Source organism: Cydia pomonella, chromosome 6 (assembly GCF_033807575.1).
Source record: "Cydia pomonella isolate Wapato2018A chromosome 6, ilCydPomo1, whole genome shotgun sequence".
NCBI lineage: Eukaryota > Metazoa > Arthropoda > Insecta > Lepidoptera > Tortricidae > Cydia > Cydia pomonella.
Window position 1 is genome coordinate 25,834,869 of NC_084708.1, and position 15,479 is coordinate 25,850,347.

A 15,479-nucleotide genomic window follows, 5' to 3' on the forward strand; every position below is an offset into this window, starting at 1 on the left:
TTGTTTTATATATTGTTTTTATGAGAAAAACACTTTTTTGTTGCCAGTACTTAGCTTATCATTTTGCACTAACATATTCTACAATAACAAGATTTAAATTACAAATATAGCAATTGTTCTACGGGGAAATAATATTTTCATTTCTTTTGTATAAAAAATTATATTAAACTATTTCGGGTGAGAATACATGCGGCCATACATGGTATGTTAGATACAGTTAAAAATAGTTTATATTTCAAGTCGGCATATTACAACAGGGTCTTGTTTCAAATAAAGTTTTAAGTCATAATGTAGGTATTGTTTGTCCGCATTTTCGTTAGCCATAATTTTGTTTTTCTCAGAAACGCGTAACTTTTGCCATAAAACAAACCTAACCTACCCTACCTATAGGATAACTTAAGGAATTTCCTGAAAGTTAACGGTCTCAGAGTTATGACTAATGATAATAGGACTATCATTACATTATGACTTTCAATTTATGCCAAACAAAGGGATCCGATTACAATACGCTTATGAACGTTGAATAAAGCTATACATATACCCCAGCTCTATTCTATCCTACTTCGAACCCTTGAGATCCGAAATGTAATGTAACTTGATACATTTTTATAAATCCGTTTTTTTTATTTTCAAAATCCTTACAAATACTCATTATGTACAAACTCGGGGGCAAGATCAGTTCTTACAGGCCAATTCAAACGTACACTGACAAATCAGAATGGCATATATATATTGTTCTTTCGTACTTTTCCGTACATGTAGTGACGCGGGACGATAACTAATAATTTGAATGTCCGTGTACATTCGAGTTGGCCTGTTAGACTTTACACGTCTTATACAATCAGTGAATCCCTGCTGATATTCACGGATGCCTCCCCCCCCCCCTCCCCGCAGAAACCGCAGCGAGGCAACTGAGCGGATAATAGATACTCATTACTTAAAGCTCTCGCTATCAATTATGAATCTAAACGGATGCTGGAGTTTATAGCACGTTTCTTCTCCGTTCAAGGAATTATACATTGCTATAGTGGTCCGAGCGTTAGTGAAGGTCTTCGTTACAGCTTAGCCAAAAATGCTTTCGTATGTCTGGATGTTTTCCTCTACCGATCGGAATACTCAACCGATTTTTAGGATTCCGTACCCAAAGGGTAAAACGGGACCCTATTACTAAGACTCCGCTATCCTTCCGTCCGTCCGTCCGTCTGTCACCATGCTGTATCTCATGAATCATGATAGCTAGCTATCAGCTGAAATTTTCACAGATGATGTATTTCTGTTGCCGCTATAGGGAGCGTGCATGAACTGTAGGAGGCAGCACAGGAGCCGTCAGATTTTTGGCGCGAGGCGTAAATGTGATGTTTATTGTTCCGATGTAGCCCGCAAGATGGCAGAACCTACAATGCACAAGAAAACACCCCAACAAGCAAAAAAGTCTCAGATTGCGCACTTTATAAGAGTGGTGAGCTTATAGCGCTCTTATTATTGTTTTGGAATAACAATCGCTCTTATATGAGTCTTAGACAAGCTAGGACAGACTTTAGTAAGGTCAGTCTTATTACCTAGTCTTATATATGTTCATAAGAGCATTTTATAATACTATTATAAGCCTCTTGCTCCTACAACAACATTTACAAAAGTCTCATTGATCTTGAGAGTACCTGGTCTTATATCCCCATTCTCTAAGTTCATTTGATTTTATATTAGACTTTCTAAATGCCATTGTAAGAATGCAAGACTAATATCAGCATAGCATAATACTATTATAAGCCTCTTGCTCCTACAATAACATTAACGAAGTCTCATTGATCTTGAGAGTACCTGGTCTTATATCCCCATTCTCTAAGTTCATTTGATTTTATATTAGACTTTCTAAATGCTATTGTAAGAATGTAAGGCTAATATCAGCATAGCATAAGGACACTGTAAGTACGTACGTTTTTGATCTTATTTAAAGCTATAATAAGAACAACAGCGGCACTTTAGTAAGATATTGGAGTGATATAGGATCAGGATACTAAATCACACAAGACAAGTTCAATATAAGATGGTTTGATCTTAAATCGATTTTGGGAATCCATAAATTTAACCATTTCGCATCAACAACCTTGTCACTTAAATAAAAAGACATTTAGTTTATTAGTATGTGTCTAGTAATCAAGTAAGGATAAACAAATATGTTAAGGGTTTTACTAAGTAAAGCAAGAAACCCTACTTAATTCAACATGGCCATATCATTTGTATTCAGAATGCCAAAGTTAGTGTAAATAATCTTAAAATACTCTAATAGTGCGCTTGAAAAATACACCTACAGCAATGGCTCACTATCAATACAAATAAATAAATAAAATAATTATAAGAGGATACAAATACCCATATTTGATCAGGCGCATGAAGTTTGAAGCGTAAAACAGGGTTTACTTTACAGTAAATAATATTTTCCCACGTGAATACTTACCGTAAAACATGAACACACACGATGATAACGAGCACGTTATTATATTTAAACATAATTCATAAACAGTTTGATAAATATTTACACTTTTTTTTTGTCACGCTGCAGTTAATTTTATTCGTACACTTATACTTTACAAATAGAATGTTTCAACTCTGTGTGATCTTCCAAAATATCAAAATAAGTTTATTTAGGCTTACAAGATACTTATGTAAAAGCGATATTAGCCTGAGGTAGCTTAAATTAGTTTTGGGAAAATTACTGTAAACGCAAACAGCATTCAATTAGACTGATATTAGAACGATATTAAAATAAATACGCTTATAATTTGTGCCCAAATCCGGGCTTATACGATGATATAAAATCAATATAAGAGCGAAAAAATTGTAGTCTTGAGACTGTTGTAAGCGTGTTTTTGCTAGTTGGGACGTGACGTGTAAATGTAGATGTTTATGGTTCCGACTCAGGCCACAAGATGGCAGACCCTCCAACGCGCACAGTCCCTATAACAACATATATTAAAAAGTACGGAACCCTCGGTGGGCGAGTCCGACTCGCACTTGTCCGATTTTTATGAACTACCACCACCACCCACACATTTTTGTTGATTCGGTTGTTGTATTTTTTCCAAATGGCAGATCTATACATTTATTTAATTTTAAGTAATGCTCGCGAGGTCTACACCACACAGATATAGTATAGGATCCCAAGCGGCTTTCATATTGATAATGACTGTGACAGGGTACAGTCAAGTGTAAAAATATGGGTACAACCAAGTTGCTCAAAAATATGTCCCACAGCTCTTATGTTGGCGAATTAAGAGCTATGGGACATATTTTTACAGTTGACTGTACGAAGTGGCACAGAAATCAATTTCCTCGAGTGTACCTACTACTTATATGGCACACGCGGGTCTCTATTGCTTCCCATAAAGTTTTAAGTCATAAATGTCATACATAATACATTGTTTGTCCGCATTCTCGTTTGCAATAATTTTCCTTTTACTCAGAGACGCATAACTTTTCAGGATTGCCATAAAACAAACCTAACCTCCTAACCCTATCTATAAGATAACCTAAGGAAATTCCTAAAAAGTTAACGGTTTCAGAGTTATGACTAATGATAATAAGACTGTCATCACATTATGACTTTCAATAATTATGCCAAACGAAGGGATCCGGGCACACCCCGATACACCGATATAGGGGTATCCAGATTAGAAGGTTGCGTGTTCAAATTACGTCGTCACCACTATAGGGGTATCTGGGATATAATAAGAAATGCAGTAATACTTTAGTACATTGTGCAACGAGGGGGGTAAGTGAAATTTTGGATACGAGGGTGGTAATTGGAATTAAAGACCCCCAATTTCTTACCCCCCAAGTTACACACAATGCAATATTCTTACCCCCCAAGTTACACACAATGTTTTTCATCACACATGCGAAGTAAAAACTAATTTTTAAGCGAAATAATTCTTAAATACGGTGATATATTTTGATACCGTAAAACTACCCAACTCTAGTCCAATACTGCAATTATAGTCCACAAGTTCAAAAGAAAATTAAGTATCTATACCAATGTTTCTTTTGATTTACTCCTAGTTTTACCTTCCATTTATAAACATACTTTGCCTTAGAACTACAAAAATATAGTAAAATACACACCTGAACGAGAAAAATTGAGTTTATTTGTGGACCATAAGTAGTTGGGAGCTTTGGATTATAGTTGGGTGGTTTTACGGTATGTCATTCGTCCGCCATTTTGTAATTGATCTTGACAGGTTAGGCATTGAAGGCACAGACCTATGCGGCATTCAGCCTCGTTTGAAAATTATGTAAAAATATTTAATATTATAACAAAAATATTAAATTATAAACGTCAGTATTTTAAAAGTAAAACTCATTCATGCTCTATGGTTTGTATGAATAAGTGACATAATAAATTAAAAAAAGCTATAACTCCCTAGGGAGTAATAGCTTTTTTTCACAATCCATAGCTCCCGCGGGAACAATATAGACCTTTGTCCTTCAGTACACCTACATGAAATAAGATCTTAAAAATTAAGAATGTGTATTCACACAGTCGCGACCGGGAGACAACTGACGAGCGAGCTATGCGTTGAACCGTCCGTCGTAGACGCGCGAAATGCTGACAACGCGTAAACTGTCCCTATAACCGATGCCTAAGGACTTGTATGTAACCACAGCGAGCCAACAAAGCGGTAAATAGATACTCATTACTTAACTCTCGCTATCAATTATGAATCTAAATGGACGCTTATTCAAGTTTATAGCACCTTTTAACAATAGCTTACATACGGGTCTATTTATTGTTCTAAGCATTATTAATTTCCTTTTTCACAAAAATAAATAATCCTCGTACAAACTTTCATCCCCTTTCTTACCCTTTTAGGTAATGAATTTCCAAAAACGCTGAAACGATTTTTCATCTATTTTAATATAATAGCTTATCAAGTTATCACGATGCACGATGTTTCAAGTTCCTATAGATTAAAATAAAACTTGAACGCTATACAAACGTTCAACCCCCTTTTAGGGGTTGAATTTTTCAAAATTGCTTCTTATCTTTTATACACTTTAAAAATGCAATTTAGTGCGCAAATTTCAAGTTTCTGGTTTTTGTAGTTTCAGCTCTGTGTTGGCGAATCAGTCAGTCACGACACACGCATTTAAATATTTATATGGATTAAATAAAGATAAAGGTAGAAATTTACACCAAAAAGATCAAACATAAAATATGATACTTGAAGGTGTCAAAATGTGTAAAAAGTTTGTGGAATATTACCTAAAATAATGTATATTTATTAAAGTCCGGTCTCTCTTCCTAGCTCATAAATTTGACCCCATTTCCAGTATGCCGTTTTCTGTTTACGTGGCTGTTTATATGGATTAAATAAAGATAAATAGAGAAATTTACAACAAAAAGATCAAACATAAAATATGATACTTGAAGGTATCGAAATGTGTAAAAAGTTTGTAGAATATTACCTAAAATAATGTATATTTATTAAAGTCCGGTCTCTCTTCCTGCCTCATAAATTTGACCCTATTTCCAGTATGTTTTCGTTTACGTGGATGCTTTAAATCAAAAGATTACACCGTTGCCCTTGATTCGAGTCGACAAGGGCCAGTCTAGTTCCCATTGCTTGCCAAACGCTAATAAACATTTGCCTAAGGGCGGTTAAGACTAGCATTTTTTTCTACGCCGTACCAAAAACAAACTTATAGGCACGTATAAAACGCTAGTCTATAACCGCCCTTAAAGTCTATTATTTAGAGCTAGTCATCATCTTCCTAGCTTTATTTTTTTTATACCACGTCGGTGGCAAACAAGCATACGGGCCTGATGGTAAGCGGTCACCATACCCTCTTACTGTGCTCCAGGCTTTTTGTCTTCGTTCACAATGCAAATCCCGTGTTCATATCCTGTTAACATTTACTTTTGTGTGTTCATCACAAATATTGGTCCTGAAGAAGGGCTCATTTGGACGGTGCAAGAACTCGCATGCGAGATTCGTTACATTGCGGTATTTGATCGGTCGGCTGATACGGATGTAACGTCAACAGTCCGCAATGTAACTAAAATCGCATGCGCGTTCGCGCGCCGTCTAAATGAGCCCTTAAGAACGAGTTTAGATGAGTCGAGACATCGTCAGCTAATATCTCCGTAGAATCCAGCGTCTCGTGTAAACTATGTCGCCTGGCGATAATCTCCGTACGAGTATCGAATGACATAATCGTAAACGAGTTTTTATTTCTCGCATTAATGTAACCATTTTTATACGATTCTCGCCCGGCGATTATTGCGTACGATAATGTCATACGATTTCTCGCCCCAAAACGGGCGAGAAACTCGTACCATCTAAATGGGCCTTAAGGATATTTTTCTGTATTAAAATTTTTATTTATATCTATCTATTATATATATCGTCGTCTAATACCTTTCACAAGCCCTATTGAGCATACTGTGGGGCTAGGTCGATTTATGTATTTATTTATTCAATTCTTCTCCAGATCCGTAACTACGGGTCACAGTTAAGCTACTTATTTAGTCGCCATGGCATCGTCGAGGCGAGAATTTACTTGCGGTTTTTAGTGCTAGGAATATTCAACGCTCCCCGGATCACCGCTTCGGTACGGTACGACCTTTGCTATTTATAACTAACCATAAATGCCCCTTACCTGGGGGCCTAGTCAAGATGCCAATCGTTTGCGCCGTAGCTAACATATCGCTAATGACTCTTATATGTGAGTTATATGGAAGATTTGTAAAGAAACATTACCATCTGCAAGAAATTAGCCAAGATGGTAAGCGCTTGCATTTTGCGATTGCAAGAGCGTTCAACTTTCAACCCGGAGGTCGTGGGTTCAAACCGCGGCTCGCACCAATGAGTTCTTCAGAAATTATGAACGATATATCATTTGATATTAAATAATTGCTTTTCGATGAAGGAAAACATCGTGAGGAAACCGAACTAATCCTAACAAAGCCTAGTTTCCCCTCTGGGTTAAATGGTCAGATGGCAGTATTTCGTGAAAAGTAGTACCGACGTGTATCAATCATCAGACAATTCTAACAACCACAAACACACTTAGTTAGTCATTTTTTTTATCACAGAGTTACCATGGCCTCCTGTCTTCACTATCAGATCAGCTCCATGTCATCATAATATTTATTGCTTGTCGTCCGATTTATTATACCTATGCAAAGTCTCAGCTCAATCAAAAATCGGGAAGTGGGTCATATTTAGCATCCAAGATGTGGCCCACATGCACTAACATACTACCAGGGCAAGTTAAATAAAAGCTTGCAAACCATCATTGTACATATATCTTTTTTTATGAAAAACCTACGGTTATTCTTAGTGTTGATGGCGACTGTTGCCCTTTTTGCCCTCAAAGCGTCCCTACCTCATAGACTTTGATAGTCCGTCGCTCGAGCGCGCGAAATACAATATTGTAATCCCTCTCTTCAAAACTTTATATATAACGTAAAGTCGGGTTACATTGACCTCAACATGGGGTAACTTAGGCTCATATATTTAGCACATATAGAAAAAACTAATTAAAATCATAAAAATGTGAATAGCCAGCTAACCTCACGACAAAGCCATAATTTCATTGCATTAACTAAACCTGCTCCGAATTAATCCCAAAGACTTTACATAAACTGATATTTAAAGCAATACCTAAATTATCAACATTTTAATTTGTAGAATCACTTATACCTTTTTTTTTTATATACTACGTCGGTGGCAAACAAGCATACGGCCTGCCTGATGGTAAGCAGTCTCCGTAGCCTATGTACACCTGCAACTCCAGAGGAGTTACATGCGCGTTGCCGACCCTAACCCCACCCCCCTCGTTGAGCTCTGGCAACCTTACTCACCGGCAGGAACACAACACTATGAGTAGGGTCAAGTGTTATTTGGCTGCGGTTTTCTGTAAGGTGGAGGTACTTCCCCAGTTGGGCTCTGCTCTAGATCTGGAATGACATCTGCTGTGCTGTGCCCTACCACACAAGGCGAGATGACATTCACATTGCCCATACCTCTCTTAAACCTACCTAGTGTAGGTAAATACCAAAATTTGTGTTGAAAATAACCACACTTGAATTGTTTCAACATTTTTATTATATCGACATTATATCAGACACAAAATGTCAGTTCCATTGCCCCATATTTGTTCGATCTGTCATTTGGCAAAAAAACTACACAAAAGCAACATGATGGAGATAAAACGTTCATTTTAACAAAAAAAATATCAGATTCTCAAAAAACTAACAAACATATCATAAACCGTTTAGGATGTGTCAAAAACCGCAAACCGCTACTATGGCATACAAAATTTATAGTTGTATGAATAAATGATAATTAAATAAATAAAAAAGCGGCCAAGTGCGAGTCGGACTCGCGCATGAAGGGTTCCGTACCATTTATGACGTATTAAAAAAAAATCTACTTACTAGATCTTGTTCAACATTTTACCACTTTGGACACACATTTTACCACTTTGGAAGTGTCTGTCGCGCAAACTATTCATTTTAGAAAAAAATGATATTAGAAACCTCAATATCATTTTTGAAGACCTATCCGTAGATAACCCACACGTATGGGTCTGATGAAAAAATTATTTTTTTTAATTTTATGACGTATTAAAAAAAACTACTCACTAGATCTCGTTCAAACCAATTTTCGGTGGAAGTTTGCATGGTAATGTATATCTTATATTTTTTTTAGATATTTCATTCTGTTATTTTAGAAGTTACGGGGGCGGGGGGGGGGGGGGGGGACACTCATTTTTTCACTTTGGAAGTGTCTCTCGCGCAAACTATTCAGTTTAGAAAAAAATGATATTAGAAACCTCAATATCATTTTTGAAGACCTATCCATAGATACCCCACCCGTGTATGGGTTTGATGAAAAAAGATTTTTTGAGTTTCAGTTCTAAGTATGGGTAACCCCCAAAATTTATTGTTTTTTTTCTATTTTTGTGTGAACATCTTAATGCGGTTCATAAAATACATCTACTTACTAAGTTTGAACAGTATAGCTCTTATAGTTTCGGAAAAAAGTGGCTGTGACATAATCGGACAGACAGACGGACATGACGAATCTATAAGGGTTCCGTTTTTTGCCATTTGGCTACGGAACCCTAAAAAGAGTCCGAGAGATCCGGGAGTGCCGGCAGAAGTGAAAACTTGAATATTAACGTTGTGCATTTTTGATATTTTGGAATGGTTAGGGAATAATTTTGCACGAATTGCTTTAATTATCAGTATAAAAGTACTATCATTTATGTGGTAAAATACAATATTCATTTATTGCGCTATCGTACACAAACATGACAATTTATATTACATTAAAAATTTAACACTTCATAACTATTACAACAATTATTATTTAACATTAAAAAATTTATCTCTCAGAAGAATCAACTTCTACTCTACTGGCTTCAATGACATTGTAACAGTTTTTCGATCAGGTCACGTGTCCGTCTTACGAATTTTCAATCTGTCGAATCTGTCGGTCACGTTACCTGTCGCGAGTTTAACATTTTTTTCCCCATCATAAAAAGTGCACAGCGCCGCTAAAGAAGTTTTCACTTCAAAAATGGAGACATTCTTGTCTTTTAGATAAGGTACAAAATATAAGGGTAAGTACCTGCTTCCAAATAAAGTAGTAATAGATATGTTGTCTTAGTAAGACTAGAGGCTCTGTTCCCTGTAGACCTCGCGAGCATAGCTTAAAACTGAACGAAATGTGTGGCTCCACCATTGTGAAAAATATCCAAAAATGAATGGACAAAAAAGTATGTTCGATTTTTGAACCTGCTCACAAAATTTCACGAACATCGGTTTGAGAATTGTGACCTGTAGAGGAGAAATCCGAGCATACGAAAGCATTTTTGCCCAAGCGGAAATGGTGAGCTTCGCTAACCCTTGGTTAACTATATTGAGGACTTGGATGGTTAATAAATATATGGAACAGCTGATTATATCGCCAATATCATATATAGATATAGTCTTGTAGTAAAAATGATTAAACACCGTCAAGTTACCTTTTAAATACCCGCTCCCGTAACGGAAACCTAAATTTATAACTTCCAGTTAAAATTAGCGCGTATACCATTCTAGGCACCGAGAAAACGAAATTGAGATAGTGATGTGCGGAATTGAAACGTCTCCCGCGCGGCGGCGCGGCGTCACATTCACGAGACATTTATCGCTGGTTAACTGGTATATCTTGGTCTTAGAACTGGTTACAATTGTAAGTAGCTTAGTTAGGGTTACACTGGTGGTTGGGAGGTTTAAGTTCGCGCATGCGTGGCGTGCGGGGGTCGGGGAGGCTGTGCGGGGCGCAGCCTCCGGGCTCGGAGCTGCACTCCCGTGCCGCGAGCCGCCCGAATCGATCTCGGGCATCGCGCCCTGGCGAACTCGCGCCGCCGTCGCAGCCCGGCAGGCCTCGTGCTTACATAACGTGTGTTACTGGTTAGTGTTGTGTACAACTGTGACGGTATGATCTCCGCAGTTGACGGATCACGTGAGACGTGCTCATCAGTCATTCACAATATTGCCATTGTAGTTCAACCTTGTAGCTTCATCATAGTAGTTCCATATGACAGAAGACACTTTACACGTTACACATACCTGTAGTTAAGTTACATCTCTTTCATCCAGATATAATCAGGTGTAGCGCCAGCGACACTGGTTAATAGACAGTAATTCTGAACATGACGATATTTTGGACCAAATCATTGTATTTGAGAGCTTTATTACTATGATTAAAGCCTTAATTTCTGATATAATTAGTTGTACTACAAATATCGAAGCTATTTATTAAATATAAGACGTGCTTTTGGCGCGAACATTTGAAGATACTGAGTAAAAATCCTATCAAAACAATACACTGCTATGAGTTAGATTGTTTTAAATAAATTAGCGTTTAAACTTATGAACTCACATAGCATACTAGCAGGACTTCTAGAAAAGATATGACAAATATCGGGAGGACGTATGATACGACACTTTTAATAAGAGATTACGATGAGATTTCACATGCAGTGGAAACGAATTAATTTACAAAACAATGAACATGAACATCACTTATAGCTAGAGCTGTCAGAGTACGTAGGCGCAATCATATTTAAGTACTTTTCCGAGAAATATAAAAACGTTGCAAAGGTTACATAGTTACTCTATTGCCACTAAAAACTAAACTCTCGGATTATCTTAAAAATCGTGAGAAATTTTTCATGTGGGTTAATCTTATGGGATATCCATCATTTTCTGTCAAGCTGTCGGTAAAAGCTTGTTTTATCCGGGCACGACATAATCGACGTAAGCCTGTCACTGTCAGCTATCATTTCAATAGGTATGCGCCCCGGTTCGGTCCAAGTGGCAAAGACAAAAGGCCGCCGGCGCGACACCGGGCGTTTTCACCCGCCGTCGCTTGCTCGCTAACCGGGCCGGTTTAGGGTATGGTATCGGTGTTGAGCGTCGAGCGGACGTTCGGCGAGGCGTGCGGCGTGTCGAGCTTCCAAGTGTCTTGTACAGCGTGCTCTGAGGCCGCGTGCATACGTTTTCATTTGTTTAACATCACCACACACACACCCACAGGCCTATTTGAACATGCACTGACATGAAACTGATATTAGAATCATAGTTAGCTCTCATTCGCGAGTTCATTTAGCTGAGATTTGTCCGCACAAGTATGAGTGCGAGCGAGACGCCCGCGTGAATGTCAGCTAACTGATATGATTTCAATATCATTCAATATTGGTTTGATGTAAGTTCACATTCAAATTGACCTGACAATGAATGAGCCGCAGCTATATTATATAAGAATGAGAGTTGGTCATCATCGTTGTGAACATCTTGCCCGCTTTACTACTTCTGCTGTCAGCTATACCTAATTCCATTTTAAATAGGTCACCTCATCATAGTGTTATAACATACGGGGAATAAATATCGGTATCCGATACGTATCCGATGATTTCATCACAAGTGTACAATCAGCTGTAGAGAAAAGTGACCCCCGCCCCCCTTCTGCATAAAATTTTGTATGCAAAGTTGCTAAACAAATAGTATGTCATGAAGTCCAGTACTTATGGAAATGTAATCAGTTTTTTAAGTCTACAATTATTATCTTCATACTAATTTTACCTGCGCCATTCATTAATCTTTAGTACTATTCGCTAATCACTTGTCCCTAAATTACATGATGCTGATGCTTTCTTACCTTACTCTTTTTTTCTTGATATAATACACTAACTCAAAAAGAGGAAAGTCAGCTCCTGATAGCGGAAAGAAAAGTGCTCAGGAAGACCCTGGGACCTGTCCGAAGTGACGACGGCTCCTGGAGGATCCGGAAAAATGCCGAGATCGAAGAGTTGGTGGCTGAGCCCAATATCATCGGCGTAACTAAATCCCACAGACTTCGCTGGCTCGGTCACCTACTCAGAATGGGGGAGGATCGCGTAGTCAAGGAAGCGTACTTGAGGCGACCAACCGGCCGTCGACTGATCGGGCGCCCCAGGTACCGCTGGTGTGATGTCGTGGAGGCGGACCTGCGTCGGCTGAATGCCAATTCATGGCAGGAAACCGCGCTGGATCGGGACAGGTGGCGTTCTCTCGTTTCGGAGGCCAAGATTCTTTTTGGATCGCTGAGCCAAAGCAGTTAGTTAGATATAATATACGGCATGAAAACTGTCTTTTAGTATTCCATCCTATAGGTGTCAACATATTTATCATTTTATCTCAGACACAGACGAAACGCAATTCAACGCCCGTAATCAAATCACACAAATTACATACAATCTTCATACAGTCATTCGTGTCCTTGAAATACCATCACTCTTCAAGAAACGAGTAAAGGCTGATAAAAGAGAGATTAATAAGACATGAAAGAAAATGACATAGGTATATAAAACTTGCTTAAGGCGGGTGTCTTCTATACGGCTCCCACGAGCTTGTCACTGACCTGACACTGCCATATTCGCTGTCTGCATAACTTACTTTCTATACATCTCGCACTAATATGCCAGTATGAGTAAGATGCATAGAAAGTAAGCTACGCACACGCTAGCAAAAATTTCAGTGTCATGTCCGTGACAAGCTCGTGGTAAGGCTACTATATTGAATATCCTCCAGCGTGACATGGTGAAATCGAAACCAAAATAAAACTTAGTTGATATTGAGTAAAAAATACACGTCTTACTTTACTAATTACAAACTGAAATAAATATATTTTTTTAGCGTCGGACCACGCTGCGTTCAAGGCAAGTGTAACGTCCAGTTTGGAACTGTAAGCATTGCCACTGCCAAGCCAGTGCAAACAGCGTGGTCGGATTCTAACTAGATGCCATAGACCAAGCCCTCTAGGGGCCGAGGCTGAATTCGAACTGGCATCTTCATCTGTCGCGACAGACTCCATAACAGTTAATTTTAATATTACTTAGTTTTCATTTAGTATACTCGTACGAGTACGATTAAACAATAGAAGTTTGTGAATGTAAAAAACTAAGGTACGTTTAGTTATTTGTATTTAAAAAAATATCTAATGATTTAACTAGTACAATTTAAATATGTATATTATGCTGCAGAGATAACTGACCCTCCCTGCATAAAAACTTGTCTGCAGAGGGGGTCAGTTATTTCTGCAACTTACTGTACTATCACGAAATAAAAACTATCTACAAAATCACATATTCTAGACGACCCCCGCCTTAAATCATTTTGCTCGTACGCGGACTTTAATTAATGACCAATATAGAGCTCACTTTTTATTGGACACTTCGTAGTCAACACAAACAATTAAAGTCCGCGAGTGTACAAGTATTCTGTACCCCTAGTGTAATTCGATAGCGAAACGTGACGTACGCGTTTGCGTTAAGTCTCATTTTGTATGGGATTTTGAGTTTCCAAAACGTCCCGCATGGCGCGCTGTTTCTAAATCCCATACAAAATGAGACTTAACGCAAACGCGTACGTCACGTAACGCTATCGAATAAATTTACACTAGGGGTTCTGAGTGTTGCCAAATGCCAAGTCATGATCAAATTAAAGTTGTGATTGATAAGTCGGTAACGCGATGAAGAAAGTTGTGTTTTTGGTAACCGAAGGAAGTTGTGACATGTCACGTCGTCGTGACCGTGTCGTGACAATGGAAACTTGGCGTGACTTGTAGAACTTTTTGGAGTTTAGGACTTGTATTCAAGAAGCCCTTGTACTTGTATTTTGGAGGAGCCTGTATATATGAAGCGAAAACTAGAAATGTTAAAGACGGAATTAAGGACATGTGGGGTAATAGTCTATTCGACAAACTGAAAATGGTGGGAATAGAGCTACTACCCCTAAAAATACGTGTGATACGTCATTAAATTCGTAATGATGTCTCAAAAAATGTGTTCGAAGTGATTATTAGCACACAAACAATATTTATATAAAAGTTATAAACAAAAAAGGGGGGGAAGTAGATATTTCTTATTTCCCAAATATAACAAAAGCAAGATATTTCCAATAGAACAGTCCATACTTGCATAACTATATTTTCATTAGATTTATTTATTTCATAATACAGATTACATTATAAACTACAGGCATGTCAATCTACAATAATTCATATTATAATCGTCAAAACAGATATACAAAAAAATGATCAATAAAATATCAATCCACAAATTAAATAATTACAGGACGATTTCAAAATAATGTCCAGGTAAAATCTCCTGTGGAGGATTTAAACTGAACAAAATATGGCGTATTCTGAACAATTTAGAAAATCTATTACCATTAGAAAAAAAAACATTTTCAACAATTTAGGAATTTTTTTATTAACAAAACTTTCTTGAAATTTTTGAGATATTGGCGAAAAAGGATATGTCTTATTTTTTCCCGCCTTTTTTTGTGGAGTTTATTTTACTTGGTGCAAGAGAGATCGTACAAGGATTGCCCACAAGTGTTTCCCTTGCCCTAACGTTTCTCTAAGCCCATATATTCTTATTTGACCATTTCGACGCAGTGTCAAACACAAAAGCTGTCACTCGGACGCCACGTCACCGAAATGTCAAAACTGAAATTGAACTTTATGCAATATGCACGCAGGTCTATGTTGCTCTGTGGTCTGTGACGGATTAATCCGTCTTAGACATTGGACCTACGTTGGCAGTCATATTCATGTTAGAAAGAGACATGCGTATAAAATTAATTTAGTTGTGTCTGATGCTACAAAAAAGAAAAAACTAATCCTTCATTCCGTCAAAAGTAAAAATATCTCAATTAAGTTATAAAGAGTGCAAAACAAATCGGTATTTAATATAAATAGTATACACAAAAGAAAGTGTTAAATGTATCGTGAGAATACATTAACAAATAAAGAAAATCGCAGCAAAGATATGACTCATTTCATCACTCATCAATTCATCATACTAGTTTTACCAAACATAAACATTTATAACTAAACTTTTCCAGCCCTTTATTACGTAAAGTCAACGATTGGAACTAG

General features: G+C 37.6%; 1 protein-coding gene across 3 annotated transcripts in view; it reads left to right on the forward strand.

Moving 5' to 3' along the window:
* LOC133519363 (solute carrier family 12 member 4) overlaps positions 1-15,479 on the forward strand; it is a 296,551-nt gene that overhangs the window by 176,411 nt on the left and 104,661 nt on the right. The window contains exon 1 of one of the 3 annotated variants that reach the window (XM_061853406.1): positions 10,269-10,465. The exons of 1 other annotated variant lie outside the window; for it this stretch is intronic. The gene's annotated coding sequence lies outside the window, so the exon portion shown is untranslated. Of the gene's footprint in view, positions 1-10,268; positions 10,491-15,479 lie in introns of those variants that run through there. One more of the 3 variants, XM_061853407.1, reaches the window with a different exon arrangement.